Here is a 17,726-nt window from a genome sequence, read left to right on the forward strand (position 1 = left end):
TCCCCACACGGGCCTCGTTTTCTCAGGTGTAACAAGAGCTCACACTGATGGTCTCCTGCCCTTTCTTGCTCCCACATTCCGGAGTCCTGGGACTCATCAGGGGTAGACCTGTCTTAATTGGCTGGCGTCCTCTCATACAGGACCTGGGATGTGGTCCTTAATCGAGGTTTATTATCAGAAGAAATTAATGTGGAGGTTTAAGCAGGACTTGTGGGAATTTGTTTTGGTTGGAGACTGACTCAGGGGCCATAGGCAGAAAAGATGTTCTCCTGGGGGACGTGTTACATGAACAGCTAATTTAAAAGCAGTGTCTCAGAACCTTGTCTTCTCCCAGACACGTGGCCCTGTGCAAGCATGTGCTGAACCAGCCTATGGCAAGGTCTCCCCATCGAGTGTGGGGACCATTCCAGAACTCAAGGCAGACCCTGGTGCATGCAGGATGCTGCTGGGTGCTCACGGGCTAAATGAAGACCACGGAGTCTGTAGCTGGCTCCCCAGGTGAAGGAACTCTGGTGGGTTTTATTTAAGACCGAACCACCCCCCAGTTCTGCATCCCTAGCTCTGGGACCCACCAGAGGGGAATCATTAAATGGCTCAACGCTGCAATATGCTCTCTAACTACGCAGTAACATGGGGATTTCCTTCTCTGTATTCTTTTGGGTCTTCTCCGAATTCTCTGCCTTGAAAGTAGAGTTACCTTAGACTCAGAAAATAGTCCATATTTTAAAGAACTTGTTTTCAAATGAGGGAGACCCCACTCAGCTAAAGACAGTGGCTTATAACCACCCAGTCGTGAAATAGGTGAAGAAAACCACCGTCTTCCTCCTTTCTCAGACAGCCGTGCTCTGCTCCAGCTACTGACTGAAAACTTGACACTGAGGAAATGTGTCAAAATGTGCGGAGAGCTCAGAGTAGGAGATCTTGCTCTCACCCCAGGGCCCAGCCCGTGGGTCAGGCCTATGTCACAGCTGCACCAGCCGTATCTGGAAGGCAAAGGAAAGACCTCACTGTGCACTGAGTTGGGTGGCTCACGTCTAGAGTACCTGGGAGTCAGTGATAGCACATTGCAATCCCCTGGAGCTCACACACATCTGTGAACCGAAATCCTTGCCAAAACAGAGCTGCGAGGGATACCTGTACATGGCAAAGGAAGATTCTTGGGGCTGTGCCTGCATTCACCCACCAAGGCACCCATGTTGTGCTCTTCTCAGACTAGTAACAAGGCCCCAATATCCAGGACTCTTTGATGAGTTAAAACCCTTATGGTCACAGGGTCAGCCATACTAATAGTTAGCACATTGCACACTTCCACGCTAGTTGATAAATAGCCTACTGGCCCAGCTGCTCAGGACCCTGTCCATAGTTTGGCTGGAGTCCTGTGCACCCTAGCTCTTATGCTGAGGCTAAGGTCAGTTTTCACTGCTGGCATGGATGTCTGTCCTCAGAGTCCCGCTGGACACCACCTTAGCTTCCCCAGGTATCCAGAAGACCAACCTATGTGTTGCTTATTCTTGACCCCCAGGAAACCCCAGGCAGTTACCTCATGGGAGTTACTTTGGTATTCACCAAACTGTTGGCCCGTGAGCCAGCCTGCTACAGCTCTCCTCTCTGTATCTCTCCTGGCAGAAATGGGCCCAACCCAGCTGACCCCTGAGTCTGCAGCTGGACATCACCAGCCAGTGTTCTCTGGAGTCCTCCTTAGAGGGCAGCCCATTGCACAAAATGCAGCCTCTGAGAGACTCGGGTTCTGGGAGAACTCGGGTTCCGGAAGAGAAAGAGGGAGTTTCCATCCTTACACTTATATACATGGGAGTTTTGCTAGTGTAAGGAATAGAGGTCCGTTCACACTAGCTCAAATAAAGAGGACTTATGTAGAAGATAAAAGGGACCTTCAAGGAAATCTAGGCACGGGAATCATATTAAGGTCTTGCCTCCATAATTCTCAAGCTCTATTAGGTGACTCTGTATTCAAGGCAACTCTGGTTTCTGAGAAGCAGTCGTCCAAGGACGTTCCCTCTACCTCGGGAGTTGCAAGCACCAGTACCTACATTTGCCAGGCAGGTAGCATGAGCCTGAGGCTGGCCAGATGGCACATAGTAGGGCCTGGTGGAGGCTGGTAGATGGGAGAACACGTGGCTCCCATAGACAGGCAGCTGCACCCTGACTCCAACTTACTGTAGCTGTGCAAGCCCTGGGTTACAGAGTCTGGCTGCGTTTTTACGTGAACTCTCCCAAATTGTAAAGACTGGTAACAGATTCACAAAAATGTGGATCACGATGTGGTCCTACGCCATGACTGTCTTCTTCCTGCCGATTGTGCACCTTCCCAACCGCTCCGCCATTGACCTGACTCGTCCTTTACCAGCCGGTGAGTTCTTTTTTAGTTGCTACTCAGGATCCTACACAAAGAAAGCTAACTGGCCTGGCTCAACCTTTTGGATCAGATCAGGCCATGCCTTTAGGTCAAGTGCCTACTCCTGCCTAGTCCAACCAGCTGTGGCCAGCCAGCAAGAGGGGATCCGGGGACAAAATGTGGTCTCTCGGCCACGAGGGGTTATGGACAGACCAGTTCCCTTGTACACAGGCTGAAGTTGGGGGTGCCCCACAAACATGTCGAGGACACATGTTACCTCAGTCCCCAAGTAGTCTATATTTGTCGGGGTTCTCCAGAGAAAAAGAATACACACACACACACACACACACACACACACAGAAAAATTTATCTTAAGGAACTGGCTCATGCAATTGTGGGCGCTAGCAAGTTCAAAATAGGGTGAGCCGGCAGGCTGGAAACTCAGGCAGAAGTTAATCCTGCGGTCCTTTTTTTTTTTTTTTTAATGCTTATTTTTGAGAGAGAAGGAGCGCACGGGAGAGAGGGGGACAGAGGATCCGAAGCAGACTCTGTGCTGACAGCAGAGAGCCGCATGTGGAGCTTGAGCTCATGAACTCGTGAGGTCACGACCTGAGCTGAGGTCAGCCGCTCAAGGGACTGAGCCACCCAGGCGCCCCACCGCTACGGTCTTAAGGCAGAATTTCTTCTTCTCCAGGAAACCACACGTTTCCCCCCGTAAGGCCTTCAACTGATTGGATGAGTCACCTTCTTAACTTAAGGGTAACTGATCACAGGTGTTCACCACATCTACAAATTACCATCATGGCAACAGGTGGAGTAGTGTTTGATTACACACGTGGGCGCTCTAAGCTCGCCACGTTAACACTAAAGACCAATCATCACACGGTCCCATGAGGGGGAGGCTTCTCCCAATTTACAGATGGAACAAGAGAGGCTTCGAGAAGTCAAGTAAAGTGCCCGTGGGCGGAGGAGTGGTGTGGGTCAGAGTCAAGTTCTGTCCTTGGTTCTGTGTAGCTCCAAAGCCCACCCCTTAACTCCCGTAGCCTCTGCCTCTCGGGTCAGAAATCTGAACAAATCGGAGCCGGCTATGCAGACTTTCTACTTTGCAAGAAGGGCTTTGGGGAGGAAGTATTTCAGCTTCCTTCTGAGGTAGCGTTTGCTTTTCCTTCTGGCCTTTCTTCCCATGGCTCCTCGGATTGCTCCTAGCCTCCACGCCAAACTGGCCAAGTGGCTTCCTTGCCTACTCGCAAAATGATAAAGACAATGTAAACTGCTCTCTTCCTCTCTTGAAAGAGCTTTCTTCCCATCAGTTAGAAGTGGGAGGAAGAACGAACGAAAACAGGTCAGCATTTCTAGCTTTTTAAGCTGCTTTTCAATAATAAGGGAGAGGCAAAGAAACCCTCAGGGATGGGCATGAATCGCGTGAAAGATATTTCTTCTGGGAGAAAAACCTCTGCCTCTCGTGGCGGGCGGGGGGCGGGGCTCATTTCTGTATTTAATCAGCTTGTTGCAGTACCTTCTCCAGTAAAAGATTTTGAGTTGGAGTGGCCCTGAAGTTGGGGCCTACTGTTTGTTTAGTGGGTGCTGTGCTAATAATGGGGTGATAACAAAGATGACGCTTGTACACGTGCATGTTTCAGGACTCAAAAGGCACTGACTCATGCAGTGTAGACATGCCCCCATTTCACTGCAGGGTTTCTCTCATCCCAGGGTCCTGCGTTCCCAGCAGGCCTGCCAAGAGAAATCTCTGGTGCCTTTGGGAGATGGGAGATGCTGCATTCTTGATTCATAAAAATTCCTAGCATGTAGGAGCCAGAAGGATCCTGCACCCAACTCTTTTTTTTTTTTTTTTTTTTTTTTTTTTACAGATGAGGAAACTGAGGCCCAGAGAGGTGAGTTGCCAACATGTACTGATTGGGAGCTGCACCGCAGGATAGACTGGTCTTCCCTTCCCGTAAAATTCTCCTGTCAGACCTGCTTTGGGCTGGCAGAGAAGAACTTGCACCCTGGGCCTCCAGGGGCAGGCAGCAAGCTCTATAAAAAGGACAATCTCTGTGTTTATTCTGCCTCCTGTTATCTTTGGCGTGGCTTTGCATGCCAATCCTTAACCCTTTCCAGAGCCCTGGGCAGAGTCTCCACAGTAAATTAGGATAACAGCGAGGCAAACCCTCAGAAGAGCAGGAACTATGGAAAGTTCTTAAGAGAGTGTATAAAAGGAGGTGAACCAATGGAGACTGAGGAGGAGTCAGAGGGAGAACTGGGGGGGGGGGACAAGAAAGCCATTTTTCAGGGCTTCCCCCCCCCCCCCCCCCCATAGCAGAACAGCATTTCTGACAGATTTTCCTTATTTGTCTCTGAAGGGGATTTCGGATCATTCAAGATGGACTCAAGCGGTTGCCAAGGCAACAGTTTTACAGTCGTCACTGCCATGGAAACCCTTTCTGTGGCATAATATAAATATTTTCCTTTAAGAATGAGACAGGGAGGTGAGTGGGTGACAAGTTATTTTCTAATGCTCACGGGCTGCGGCCAGAGCCTTTGGTGGATGGGAGGCAGGAGAGGACCAAATTAGCTCAGATTCTATATAATTCACAGAACAGCCTGGTGTTATTTGTTTGTTTTTAGATATAAGAGCCCAAGAGATGGAGGTGGGGGGAGCAAAAAATGTCGACAAAAATAGCCCATAGTCCTGAAGTGGAGAGAGGTAAGAATTTCCCCTTCTTTCTTCTTTTTCTCAGGGACAGTCTATAAGGCTGGATCCTCAACAGAAGTGGTGAAGACAATTTAAAGTTTCCAAAGCCTCCTCTTCAGCCTCAAACCTTCTCCAATGGAGGATGAAGCCTTAGGGGACGGTACAGGAGGACCAGAGACTTCTAGAGAACAGTGGCTCAGGAAATGACCCAAGAGAAGGGACATTCTTTGCCCCCCTGTGCTATTTCGGAAGTTAGAGCCACAGAAATGCTGCTTACGTTTGCTACCTTGGGCATGTCCCCACACTCACAGGATATTGTGGCCACACGGTCACCACACTCCGGTTTCTCCGAAGAGTCACCTCGGTGGAGAAACAGGAGCACATGCTCTCCGAGGTACCTTCCAACGCAAAATTCTAGGAGTCCCTGGTCCTGCCCTTGAGGATTTATGATTGTCAGGGTCATTAGTTCTGTATTCAAAGATGCTCTGATTTTGTTATTCTGATCGCCCGTCATTTTAATTGAGTGGCAGAATGAGCCCTGAGAACAGCAGCTGTGGGCCGGCTGGAGCCACCCGTGCTGGTCCCTCTATCTTCCCTCCCTCCTAGAACACGAATGTCAAGGCCTCTGCCTGGCTCTCCTCCAGGTGGTTTCTGTTGTGGGAGATTTACTGGCTTTAGTGGTCAGAGAGCTTACAGTGAACAGGCTCACAGGGCACCATCAGGCTGCAGTGATGCTGGGGCTGAAAGCAGGAAGCACCATGACTCCTTAAAGCTTGCCGGCTGCAAGAGGAGAAGGATAGTAGTGGTTCTCTAGTCGGGAAGCATTTGGGGAGGGGCCTGGCCCTGCAGCTGACCTTGCAGCTGCCCTGCAGGATCAAAGGGCAAAGAGGAAGGATGGCTTTGCATGGACACTCACGCTGCAGCAAGATGAAGAAATTAGCCTGAGAATGTTCAGAACTGCCATTCTCCTGATCTCCAGCTTCTGGGGGTTGTGCCTGGGAGTGTGCTCAGTTGTGTGGTGTTAGGATGGGGGTTTTCATCCCCTCAGCCCCGGGTTCCTATCTGCAGCGGGGGAGTAGCACAACTGATGGAGAAGACAGTAACCAAATCTATGAAATGATTTCAGGTTTAGAGATGGGCCATGGGGGGCGCCTGGGTGGCTCAGTCGGTTGAGTGTCCGACTTCAGCTCAGGCCATGATCTCACGGTTTGTGGGTTCGAGCCCCGCGTCGGGCTCCGGGCTGACCATTCAGAGCCTGGAGCCCGCTTCAGATTCTGTGTCTCCCCCTCTCTCTGCCCCTCCCCTGCTCATGCTCTGTCTCTCTCTGTCTCCAAAATAAATGGAAACATTAAAAAAAAATTAGAAATGGGCCATGGATATTTAGCAATGCTCGGAGTGCCGAGGAACCCTCATGGCAAGAACGAGGGAACGTTAGAATATATGTAAAAGAAAGACCACCTCTTTCATCGCGTAGTAAAATAAAGCACCATGTCTGCTCCAGGACAGGGCTGACTTTGTTTTAAAGAAATCCTCAGGTAGACTCACGGATGATGGATCCTTGGCAAGATTTTTTTTTCCCTTGCTGTGAAAACAGCTTTTATTGCTGTTTTGGGTTTATATAATGAACACATGGTCTTTGAAATCATTTGAACAGCAGGCAAAAGGATAAGAAAAAATTTTAAAATGACTTGAAATCGCACCACCCCGAGATGATCCCGTTAACCATTTGTTGACAATATTTTGCATATGCGTAAGTGTTGTGCGCGCACACACGTATCATCTGACATAAGTGAGACTATTGCACGCATGCTGTTTTTATTTTGGAGAGTTTTTTTTTTAATGCAGTCTTTTGCGCTCTGACCTCCCTGCTTCCCTTCTGCCTTCCTCTTCTCCTACATCAACTCTCCTTCCCACCGCAGGTAACCCTTGATAACCAGCTTGTGTACCAGGCCCTAGGCTAGCCACCAGGGAAGGGGGAAAATATGAAAAAATATACTCTACAAAACTCCCTAAGTCTTCTGATAGAGATCTAACTCCAACTCCTTCTTTCATCAACTGAGTTCCTGGTAAATTGTTGTTTTTATTTATTTTCCTTTGGTTTGGGTTTTAACTGGTTTTTGTTGGCCACTGAAAAAAAAATATCATCAAATATATGGTTATTATATCCCCATGGATTCTTCTATTTCTATCAGATAGATTCCAGGGGGAGGGAGGGAAGAGCACGCAGATTTTTTTATTTCAAAAGATAGAGCAGGGGTTCCTGGGTGGTTCCATCGATTGAGTGGCTGACTCTTGATTTGGGCTCATGACATGATCTCACAGTTGGCGAGTTCTAGCCCCACGTCGGGCTCTGTGCTGTCAGTGCAGAGCCTGCTTGGGATTCTTTTTCTCCCTCTCTCTCGGCCCCTCCTCAACTTGTGCCTTCTCTCTGTCTCTCTCTGTCTCTCTGTCTCTCTCTCCCTCTCTCTGCCTTCCCCTGTGCACATGTGCTTGCTCTCTCTCCCTCAAAAGAAATATATATTTTTTAAAAAGATAGAGCAAAGTTGATCTCCAAAAGGGTTACTATCCCATTCCTACTGACAATGAAAGATAGCATTTGTAGGGGGAGCCTCACCCCTAACCTTCTCATAAGTAGTAGCTGTTTTCCTTCTCTTCTACTTTCTACCATTCTGGCGGGGCTAAGGCGATATCTCATAATTTTTAAATATTGCATTTCTCTGATTTTTAGGGGTGCTGGGCATATGTTCACATGTCTACTGGCCACTTTGTGTTTCTGTAAATTGCTTTTTCACAGATTTTGCTGCTGCTTCTCTGTACTTTTTAAAACGTTTTTTAATGTGAAATAACTTGAAACTCAGAAGAGCTAAGGATACCACTGGGGATGTCGCCTTGATCACTTGGCTAAGGCGGGGTCTGCCAAGTTTCTCCCCGACAAGGTTACTATTTTCCCCCAAGTTAAGGGTTTCTTTTGACCTCAGCTGAGCCACAGTGCTCAGCTCTCAAGTCAAATCTAAGTATGGTAACTGACACAGGAGCAGTCCCTGCCAGTTGTAGACAAAGACCAGTCATGGACAGGTAATGATCTTGTAAAGTCCGCTGGCTTCCCTACTCGCTATTGTAGTGAGAATAATTGAAGACGCCTTTTGAGTGCTTCCTACGTGCCATGAAGAGCCTCTGGTGTCTTTTTGTTCATTGATTTCAAGTAAGTCTGTCCCAATCCTTAGCAGTGTTCTTTTTATCCATAATTAATTTTATAAATCAAAGTAACATGTGTTCGTAACTTCGAAGTCAGATGACATTAAAAGGTCCATATTGGAAACACCAGTCTCTTCGCCATTCTTTGTAACCCTCCCATCCTCCAGTCCTGATCCCTGAAGGCAACTACCCACAACTGTCAGTTAGCTCTTCTAGAATTTGCCTCCAGTTCTCCCTTAATTCTTTATGTAACTTTAGCCACATCCTATACTTCCTACTTTGGTAGGTAAGGATTTAGCTCTTCTACACGAACGCTCCTTCCCGTTTCCTTCACTATCTCCCAAACATGTTTACACTGCAATGTTTTGGTAAATTTACACTCCATATTTCATTATTTTGGCTAAGCAAATATTTTTCACCGTTGCTCCAGGTAGCAAGTTAGATTATGTTTCCATTCTTGTATGGCCCTTGGTTTTTTCTTAGCTTTTACAATTAATTTGTTTTGCATTTGCCTGTTTTACTGCAATCTACTTTCCCCGTCAAATGTTCTGTCATCCTGAATTATCCAAGTCAATCAAAGTTCTTCTAAAGTTCTTATGGTCTTATTTCGTGATGTGGTATCATTTCTTATGTGTCTTGTATTGCCTGTTTCCTCCAATTTCCTTTTGTTTTCTGAACGTTTTGTCTCTCCCATGTTAGAAATATTCCTTATGTGTCCTATCTTGGGCTATCTATTCCTTTAAAAAATTTTTTTTTAATGTTTATTCATTTTTGACAAAGAGAAACAGACAGAGTGCAAGCAGGGGGAGGGGCAGAGAGAGAGGGAAACACAGAATCTGAAACAGGCTAAGGACTCTGAGGTGTCTGTCAGCACAGAACCTGACGTGGGGCTCAAACTCACAAACCTTGAGATCATGACCTGAGTTGAAGTCGGTCACCCAACCGACTGAGCCACTCAGGTGCCCCTATCTATTCCTTTTAAGAGCAAAGCACTGTAAAGCCACTAGGAAGTTCCATGGTATGTGGATAGAGCCTGTCAACTGGTTGACTTTTCCTTAGGATTTTCAAACACTGAGACAGATTTTTCACTGGGATAGTTGCAAATTTCAGTTTTGTGGCCGTGTGGAATGGGGAAGGGACATGGGGTCCCAACACACTATATGCAGACTTTCAAACACCAGCTCTTGTTTTCAAACCAGAGCCCAATCCCTCTTGTGAAGCAGGGCGTCCAAATCCTGAGCCTCTCAGCAGTCTGTAGGTTCTATCTAATGTCAGAATTTTCTATGACAGACTCTTAAGTTATAATTTGTTGGGTTTTTTTTTTCTGCTAAGTCAGAGGATGCTTTCAGTCCATCAAAACTTCATTTAGATGTCATGTCTACTGCTTCTTCTGTACGTCCTTATATCCATTTTTATTCCTTTACTATCATTTTGGTGACATTTGGGTAGGGCAAAGAAATGAACACCTGTGGCCAATCAGCTTTTTAAAACTGAAATTCATCACATGAGTTCTAAAAACATTGAGCCTCAAAAAAAGAAGACAATCGGGTTTTGATTCCTTTCTCCCAGAAAGCTCCTTGCCACTTGCACAAACCTGTTCTCAAGGAGATAATTTCCCTAGACCAAAAGCTATGAGTGAGAAGACTTTAGCAACTCAAAGACATATACTGTTATACTGACAAATGGAGGGGTTGGGTGGGTGAGATGGGGAGAAAACGAGATGTTGGAAGGCACTGGATGTAAGGAAGCCAAGGAAGCAGTGAGAGATTACATAGACTAGAGGAGATGAGCGGAACAAAGAGGTCAGTACCAAAATCTCTCCTACTGTCTATTCTTACGATCACTGTCCTAATGTACTCTTATATTGTCTTATACCTGGACTGTCACAATAGTCTCCCAACAGGTGACTCTCCCTGCCCTCTTGGCTCCCATAAATCCATTCTCCATATGATAGTGTCACTCCCTTATTTAAAATCCTTTATTGCCTTCCATTGTCCTCAGGATGAGGTCCAGATCACTCCCATGACAAACAAGGCCTTCTGTTAACCTGGCCCCTGTTTGCCTTTCCAGGCTTATCTCTCTCTTTTTGCCATGAACTCCTTAGAGCTTTCTCTTACCCGATTCTGCGCATGTTTTCTCTTCATCTTAGGATGCTCCTTGACTGGTTAATGTCTGTTTATTCTCTAAGATGCTCAGACATTGCTCACTTCCTTCAGGCCATCTATTCCTGGGTTGCGTGCTCCCCATTGGACACTCATAACAACCATTGCCTACATGTCCACGCTTGTGTGCGCGTGCGTGTGTGTGTGCCTGCGTGTGTGCATGTATTAAAATGGTCATGTGTTTACTATGTGCTCCCAAGCCTGTGGGGTTCTCGAGGGGAAAAACTGGATGTTGGTCTTTGAGTTTCCTCTCTCACTTAACAAAGTGCCTTGTGCATAATAAGCACAGTATTGAATGAATGAATGAATGAATGAGTGAATGAATGAATGCATTCTGGAAAGAGTCATCTAAGTGGGGTGCCTAAAAAAAAAACACCTTTCAATCGGGGCTTGTCTATAGGTGGAGTTCAGCCCTAAGTTGTAGAGCCAAACATGAAGAAACTTGCTGAATAAAATATTTCCATATCTTATTCCAAAATAAATTTCTGATGGGTCAAAGACTTAAAAAGAAAGAGCCATAAAAATACTAGAATAAACCATGTGAGAATTTTGTATATTGGAATGGAGAATATTCTTCTAACCATGAAATAATATCTAGAAAACTTAATTCTGATGGTTCATCTATATACTTTTTTAAATTGCTTGAGAAAAAAAAATGTCATAAAGAGAACAGACTAACTGGGAAAACTATTTGCAACATGCATAACAAAGGGCTAATTTCCTTATCATAGAGTTACTACAATGATAAAACTTCTAATCCAATAGAAAAATAGGCAAAGATCATGAACACATAGTTTGCATAAAAGAAAATATAAAGGACATTTGAAAGATGCTCAACTTCACTTAAATAAGAAAAATATAGGGGCACCTGGGTGGCTCAGTGGGTTAAGCATCCAACTCCTTTTTAATTTTTAATTTTTTAAATGTTCATTTGTTTTTAAGAGAGAGACCGAGCATGAGTGGGGGAGGGGCAGAAAAAGAGAGAGAGATTGAGAGAGAGATACGGAATCCAAAGCAGGCTCCAGGCTCCAAGCTGTCAGCACAGAGCCTGATGTGGGGCTCAAACCCATGAACCATGAGATCATGACCTGAGCTGAGGTCAGAAGCTTAACTGACTGAGCCACCCAGGCGCCCCAAGCATCCAACTCTTGATTGTGGCCCAGGTCATGATCTCACAATTCCTGAGATCAAGCCCCATGTTGGGCTAACAGCATGGAACCTGCTTGGGATTCTCTATCCCCCTTCTCTCTCTGTCCCTCCCTGACTTGCACCTGGGTGGCTCAGTTGGTTAAGCATCTGACTTTAACTCAGTCATGATCTCACAGTTTGTGAGTTCGAGCCCCACATCAGGCTCACTGCTGTCAGACTGTCAGCGAAGACCCCCTTTCAGGTCCTCTGTCCGTCCCCCTCTGCCACTCCCCTGCTTGCCCTATCTCAGAAATAAATAAATACTAAGAAAAATATGGATGAAATATTTGGTGATTCCATCTTCAGTTAGGTTGGCAAAGATCAAATTGGTTTGGCAAAGGCGTGGAGAAACAAGCATTTTTACACATCGTTGGAAGGGATGTAAATTTATATAACTTTTTAAGAGGATGCTTTACCAATATCTATTAAAATTGAAAATGTACATAATTTTGATCTGGCATTTGCACCAATAGGTGCATCTTAGGTCTAGGAGTATGAAATTAGGTGCACCAGGATACCTATCACATTAATTAACAAATATTGAGCGCATGGGATGTACAAAGCACTGCGTTAGGTGCTAGAGATATAACAAGGAGCAAAAAAGATAAGGCTCCTGTTCTCGGGAAACTTGTAGTCTATTGGGGCACAGAGACATTGGTTAAACAGTTGGATTATCTAGATGAGTGCTATGAGGGTCGACGAGAATGGACCTAAAAGGAAACTGACAGGAGTCCGAGAAGGCTTCCTGTATAAGTTGCCACCGTGAGCTACATTCAGAGGGTTCAAGTTTGGTGGGAGACAAAGCAAACAACCACAGCACAAACTTTCAATTGTGGTTCGACATAACATAAGGGGCTTAAGTAACACATATTCTTATCCCCACCCTTTTCTACCTTTTGTAGCTTGTCAAAAATTAATGCAATTTAAAGAAGGAAGGAGGGGAGGAAGGAAGGGCACTTAACTTCTTTGAGCTGCAATGTCATCATCTGTGAAATAGGAATAATAACACCCTGGAGGGTTAGTGTGAAGGTTGAATAAAATAATGAGTGGGTCTCTACCAAGGAGGAGCAGTGCAGAAAGACTAGACCTGTTTATCCAAATCATTTGAGGCAGGATAATTAATTAAGAACTAAGAACTCATCCTGTCCTTAGATAAAACCACATTTAAGCCATCCCATGCAGAGGACAAGTTTTCTTTCTTCTAAGGTCTCAAGAAGAAAACATACAGACAGCATTTTTGATAAACCAAATCCAGGGTTTAAAAGTAAACAAATTCTCTCTGTGTTAGAATAATAGGATCTTAGACCTAAAAGCCTAGGAAATAATAGAACACAGGGAGCAAATCCAAGGACTTGCCTGACGTATACTCTTGGTGAATGGGGGCATTCTTTCTCCATTAGTTAGCCTAAATCCTTCTGCCCGACATTTTTTCTTTTGTTAATCCTGTCTAGTCACCATTCCTGTAATCGTCCGTATGCCTAGGCATCCGAGGAGGCTGAGGGCTGGAATAAGATTAATATCATACACGCAGCCTGCCCTCAAGGCTTTAAGATTGCAGGTGCAAGATGCAGACATGGGGACAGTTAGAACTAAAGAGCTTTCTCATGTGGCATGGGAAAAACCTTTGAACGTCTTTCTTTGTGGAACAGACACTATTTTTATATGTTTGATATACTACCTAGCTTTAAGTTAATTTTTAAAATCTGGCTTAATTTATCGTTGACATAATCTGCCTGACCCTTATAGACATTTACGTTTGGGCTCACAGCTAACAGCTTCTTACTGACAAGGCACAGGGAGATCTGCAATTTCCCTCTTCCTATCTGTGAGGAAGGGAGGGAGCAGGTATGACTAATAACCACCATTTCACAAAGCTCTGCTGAAGCCAGAGAGAAAGTGGGGGCGTTCCCAGCTCGGGCGCACTGGGAATAGCCCAGGGTTTGAACCCGTCCTCCTTGGCTTGAGTCCTGGCTCCACTACTTACTCTGGGGTTTTAAGCAATTCTCTGAGCCTCAGTGTGCTCTTATGCAAATTGTGGATGGTACCGCCAATTTCGTTGGGCTGATGTGCAGACCAGACATACATATTAAAAGTGGAGCGGGGGAGGCATTTGGTGGGGAAGTGCACTGTCCCATAGCTCCTTGCTGGACTGGCAGCGGTGGTCAGCCCCGGGCCAAATCATCTTCTTTGCAGTATTTTGAAAGCTGTGGGGAAAGCTGCCTGTACCTTTGAGTGCTTGCGATGCTTTGGATTGCAAAGAGAGATTTAAAAACATCCTTAAAGTGTTTTTGTGAAAATCAGATTTAATTCATGCTAAAAGAATTAGTAGGAGACTCACTCCTTCCCTGGCTCATTTTTCTCCTATTTAATGTTCTGGCACAGGGGCCCTGAGTGGGTTGCAGCCTCGGGGATTCTCTGTGCGATAGTTGCTGGTGTTTTTGCAGGGGCAAGGGGAACAATGCTGGGCTGTAGGCATCAGGTTTCAGGGCCGCAAAGTCCTTTCTGTGTAGTTCTCAAACTTGAGTGCATATTAAGATTGTCTGGGGGCATGTGTTCAAGTTGCAGATTCCCAGGCCATACCCAGACCTGCTGAGTTAGAAATTCCAGGGCTGGGGGCGGGGAGGGGAGGGGGTGGCACCAGGAATCTACATTTCAACACCCTCCCTGCTGAGTGCATCTGAAGCAAGCCCCCCCCCCCCCAGCACTTGGAAAAACACTCCCCTCCCTCCCCTAGTCCCACCTGCTCCCAGCACCTTCTACAGAAGGCTTTTGACCTGCAGTCACACAGTCTGGCTGGAACCGCTCCTGGAGCCTGGGCCAGCACTGCGCTGCTGGAGAACTTGCCCCATACCCACACTTGCCCACTACTTCCCCAGTTGTTCTTCACAGAGCTGCTCTTCCTTTTCTCATCTGAGGAGCCTTCAAATACTCAAAGCCAAGGTCCTCTCTGTAACCCCTCCCCCCCCCCCTCCCGGCCTCAGCAGCCTGTGGTTACAGACTCCCAGGAGAGTGGCTGGTTCTTGTCCCTTTGTGGGGCATGTCCCCCACCAGCTCACAAATCGCCCTCCATTCCCACAAGCTCCTGCAAGTCTCTTTCCCTTCTTCCTGCCTGGCCCCACCAGTGCAAAGCGGGAAGCCCCTTGAGGTCAGGATACCCCGGAACTAGTACTGCTGGCCTCTGCGGTGAGGAGCCAGCACCGGTGCCCTACACCCGCAGTCCCGAGGGTCACGGCAGCTGGGTCTTCCCAGAGAGCTTGGGGGTCCAGCACCTGGCTGATTTCCCTTCAGAACGTGGGGGCCCTTTGCCACGCAGTCACCTGAGCCCCACACAGCCCAGTGGGGCTCTCCACATCTCCAGGTCTGTGAGAAGAGCGGCTCCTGCAGCTTTTGCCTGCAACTCCCTTTGCAAGGGGCTGGGTCGGGTGCCTGTCTCTGGGGCTGAGCTAGGGTCCAGGTACTGATCCATTTCATTCTCCCCCGCCCCTCCCTTCTGAGGTGCAAGCTTCTCTGCATTCGATATAGGAAAACCCAAGCAAATTGACGTTTGGGGAGCGTTTTACCGCTCAGTTATGCATGTGCAGAAGTTATGAAGTCCAGCCTCGGATCCGCATCATTTACCTGACCCTCTCCCACAAGCAGGGTGTGTGACCTGTGTGGTCACACAGGGCGCACCTCTCAAGGGGCTCTGTGTTTGGTTTAATGTCCTGCCGTCACTGCCTCGAATTCTTCATCATTTTATCTTGGAACTCATGCTCCGTAACTGAAGTCTGATGGGACAGTAGAGCAGAGTATGTGAGCGGAGGAGACACCCAGAGGGGGCAATGGGCACGGTCCCAAGTCGGCTGCCACAGAGGGCAGCGGGCAGCACGCGTGCGGAGCAGTCGGCTGGGCAGCCTGGGGCAGAAGCTGGGCCAAGACTGGTGGTGATGACAGTACCAGCTGTGGCAGAAGCAGCAGCCACCAGGCTCAGGGAGGGAGGTGGGGCTGTGCAGGAGAGCAGCAGGGAGACGGCTGGTGGGAGGCTGGCTTGCCTGTCTGCCCCCAGGACCCATCCCGGCAACATCTGCACACACACATTCACTCTCTGGCCTGAACCCCAAGATAAGGGCTGCCAAAGCTAACCCAGTAAACTCTGTCAGTAAGTTATTACAAGAAAAAGCATACACATTGCAAGAAAGTGTATCATGTAGCTTGTAGCCGCGCCCCCCCCCCCCCGAAGTTACCAGAATTCTTTAAAGAGCCTGACTCTCTGGTTTTGAACTGCTACAACGTTGCAAAGCAAATATGCACGGCCTTAGAGGAGAAATTAAATTTAAAGATTATGCATTGGATGGAAAAGAACACTATTTTCACATGAGGCCATAGATGAACCAATTTTCAATAAAGCAGACAGTTGTAAAATTAATTTTCCTTGTAATGGAAGAGACAGAGATAGCATGCATAAACAGATGCTCTGAGTTATATAAAATCATGAGGCCACTTTCAATTTCTTGTATGACTTTCACAAGTTACAGGAAATGTCAGAGGAAACCTTAATACAGGGGCATCTGGCGGGCTCAGTCAGAAGAACGTGCAACTCTTGATCTTAGGGTCATGAATTCGAGCCCCACATTGGGTGTTGAGATTCCATAGATAAATAAAACTTAAAAATAAAATAAAGTGCCGTTGTATAAAATGCCTTCAAAGTTAGATTCAGACAACATGAAACTGATTTGTAGCAAAAAGTAAAATTCTTTAGAGAAATTGTTTCATGTGAATCATCAGCTCTAGGTGTACTAAAATATACTTTTCAAAATAATTCATCAGAAAGCTATCCCAATGTTGACACAGCCTATAAAATACTTTTAATAGCTCAGTAGCAGCTGCATCATCAGGAAGATTATTCTCAAAATTAAAAAGATTAGTTGTCAGCTCCTACTCTCACATTTGCCAAGAGTAACTCATGTTGCCTTTAATTACACCGAATGGGAGTGAAATCGCTGCAAGTTTAAATGAATCTGCAGAGAAATCTTATGCTCGGTCAATACGTCACGTTAATAAAGTTATTTATTGTATTATATTAAATGGTGACATCAAAATGTTATGCAAATTACGAATCTCGGTTGCTACTCATATACTGTTATTTATCACCCCATGTTTTATGTCTTGGTAAGTAAAAACAATTTTATTTTATTTTTATTTACTTATTTATTTATTTTGATGAGGAACAAGACATTTAATAGTTTTAAAGTATCTCCCTCCAAAATATTGTTACAAAGGACAATGAGTAACTTTACAGTGGGAGACACCACTTTAATCAAGTAACCAAAGCGATTATCATCAGTAATGGGACAAATCAAAATCTTATCCCACATGACAGGATGGATCGAGAAGAACACAGCACAACTTCTGGGATATTCCTGCCGACGATGTATAACCTGGATCTAATCAGGAGAAAATATCAGACAAGCTAAACTGAGGGTCATTCTGCAAAGTAACTAGCCTGGAATTTTCAAACGTGTTGAGGCTTGAAAGTTAAGGAAAGATTGAGCAGCTGTACCAGATTGAAGACTAAAGACACAGGACAACTAAATGCAATGCATGATCCCGGACTGAATTCTTTCACTATAAAAGAGACATTATATGGGGCGCCTGGGTGGCGCAGTCGGTTAAGCGCCCGACTTCAGCCAGGTCACGATCTCGCGGTCCGTGAGTTCGAGCCCCGCGTCGGGCTCTGGGCTGATGGCTCAGAGCCTGGAGCCTGTTTCCGATTCTGTGTCTCCCTCTCTCTCTGCCCCTCCCCCGTTCATGCTCTGTGTCTCTCTGTCCCAAAAATAAATAAACGTTGAAAAAAAAAATTTAAAAGAGACATTATAGAGACAATTGTCAAAATGTGAATGGTTCCATGCATTAGGTGATAGTAATGTTTCCCTGGGAAACTTCCTGATTTTTTCTGGTTGTGTTGTGGTTCAGCACAGGTGTGTTTGTAGGAGATACAGAGTATTCTGGGATGATGGACCATTGTGCTGGCCAATGTGCTCTCAAACTGTTCAGAAAGAGTTGTTTCTGCAACTCTCTGATTGTTTCAAAACTTGATAAAATTTTTTTTAACTTTTTAGTAAAAACAATTTTTAAAAGGAAAAGCTTCACATTGTAG

General features: G+C 46.1%; 1 long non-coding RNA gene across 1 annotated transcript; it reads left to right on the plus strand.

Moving 5' to 3' along the window:
- The first annotated feature begins 2,945 nt into the window (after positions 1-2,945).
- LOC109503533 lies at positions 2,946-17,321 on the plus strand. The gene is made up of 5 exons (XR_002162570.3): positions 2,946-3,695; positions 4,222-4,245; positions 4,714-4,839; positions 4,979-5,057; positions 16,950-17,321. It is a non-coding gene; the product is annotated as an uncharacterized LOC109503533 (long non-coding RNA).
- Positions 17,322-17,726: the final 405 nt, after the last annotated feature.

The sequence above is a fragment of the Felis catus genome, chromosome C2 (assembly GCF_018350175.1).
Source record: "Felis catus isolate Fca126 chromosome C2, F.catus_Fca126_mat1.0, whole genome shotgun sequence".
NCBI lineage: Eukaryota > Metazoa > Chordata > Mammalia > Carnivora > Felidae > Felis > Felis catus.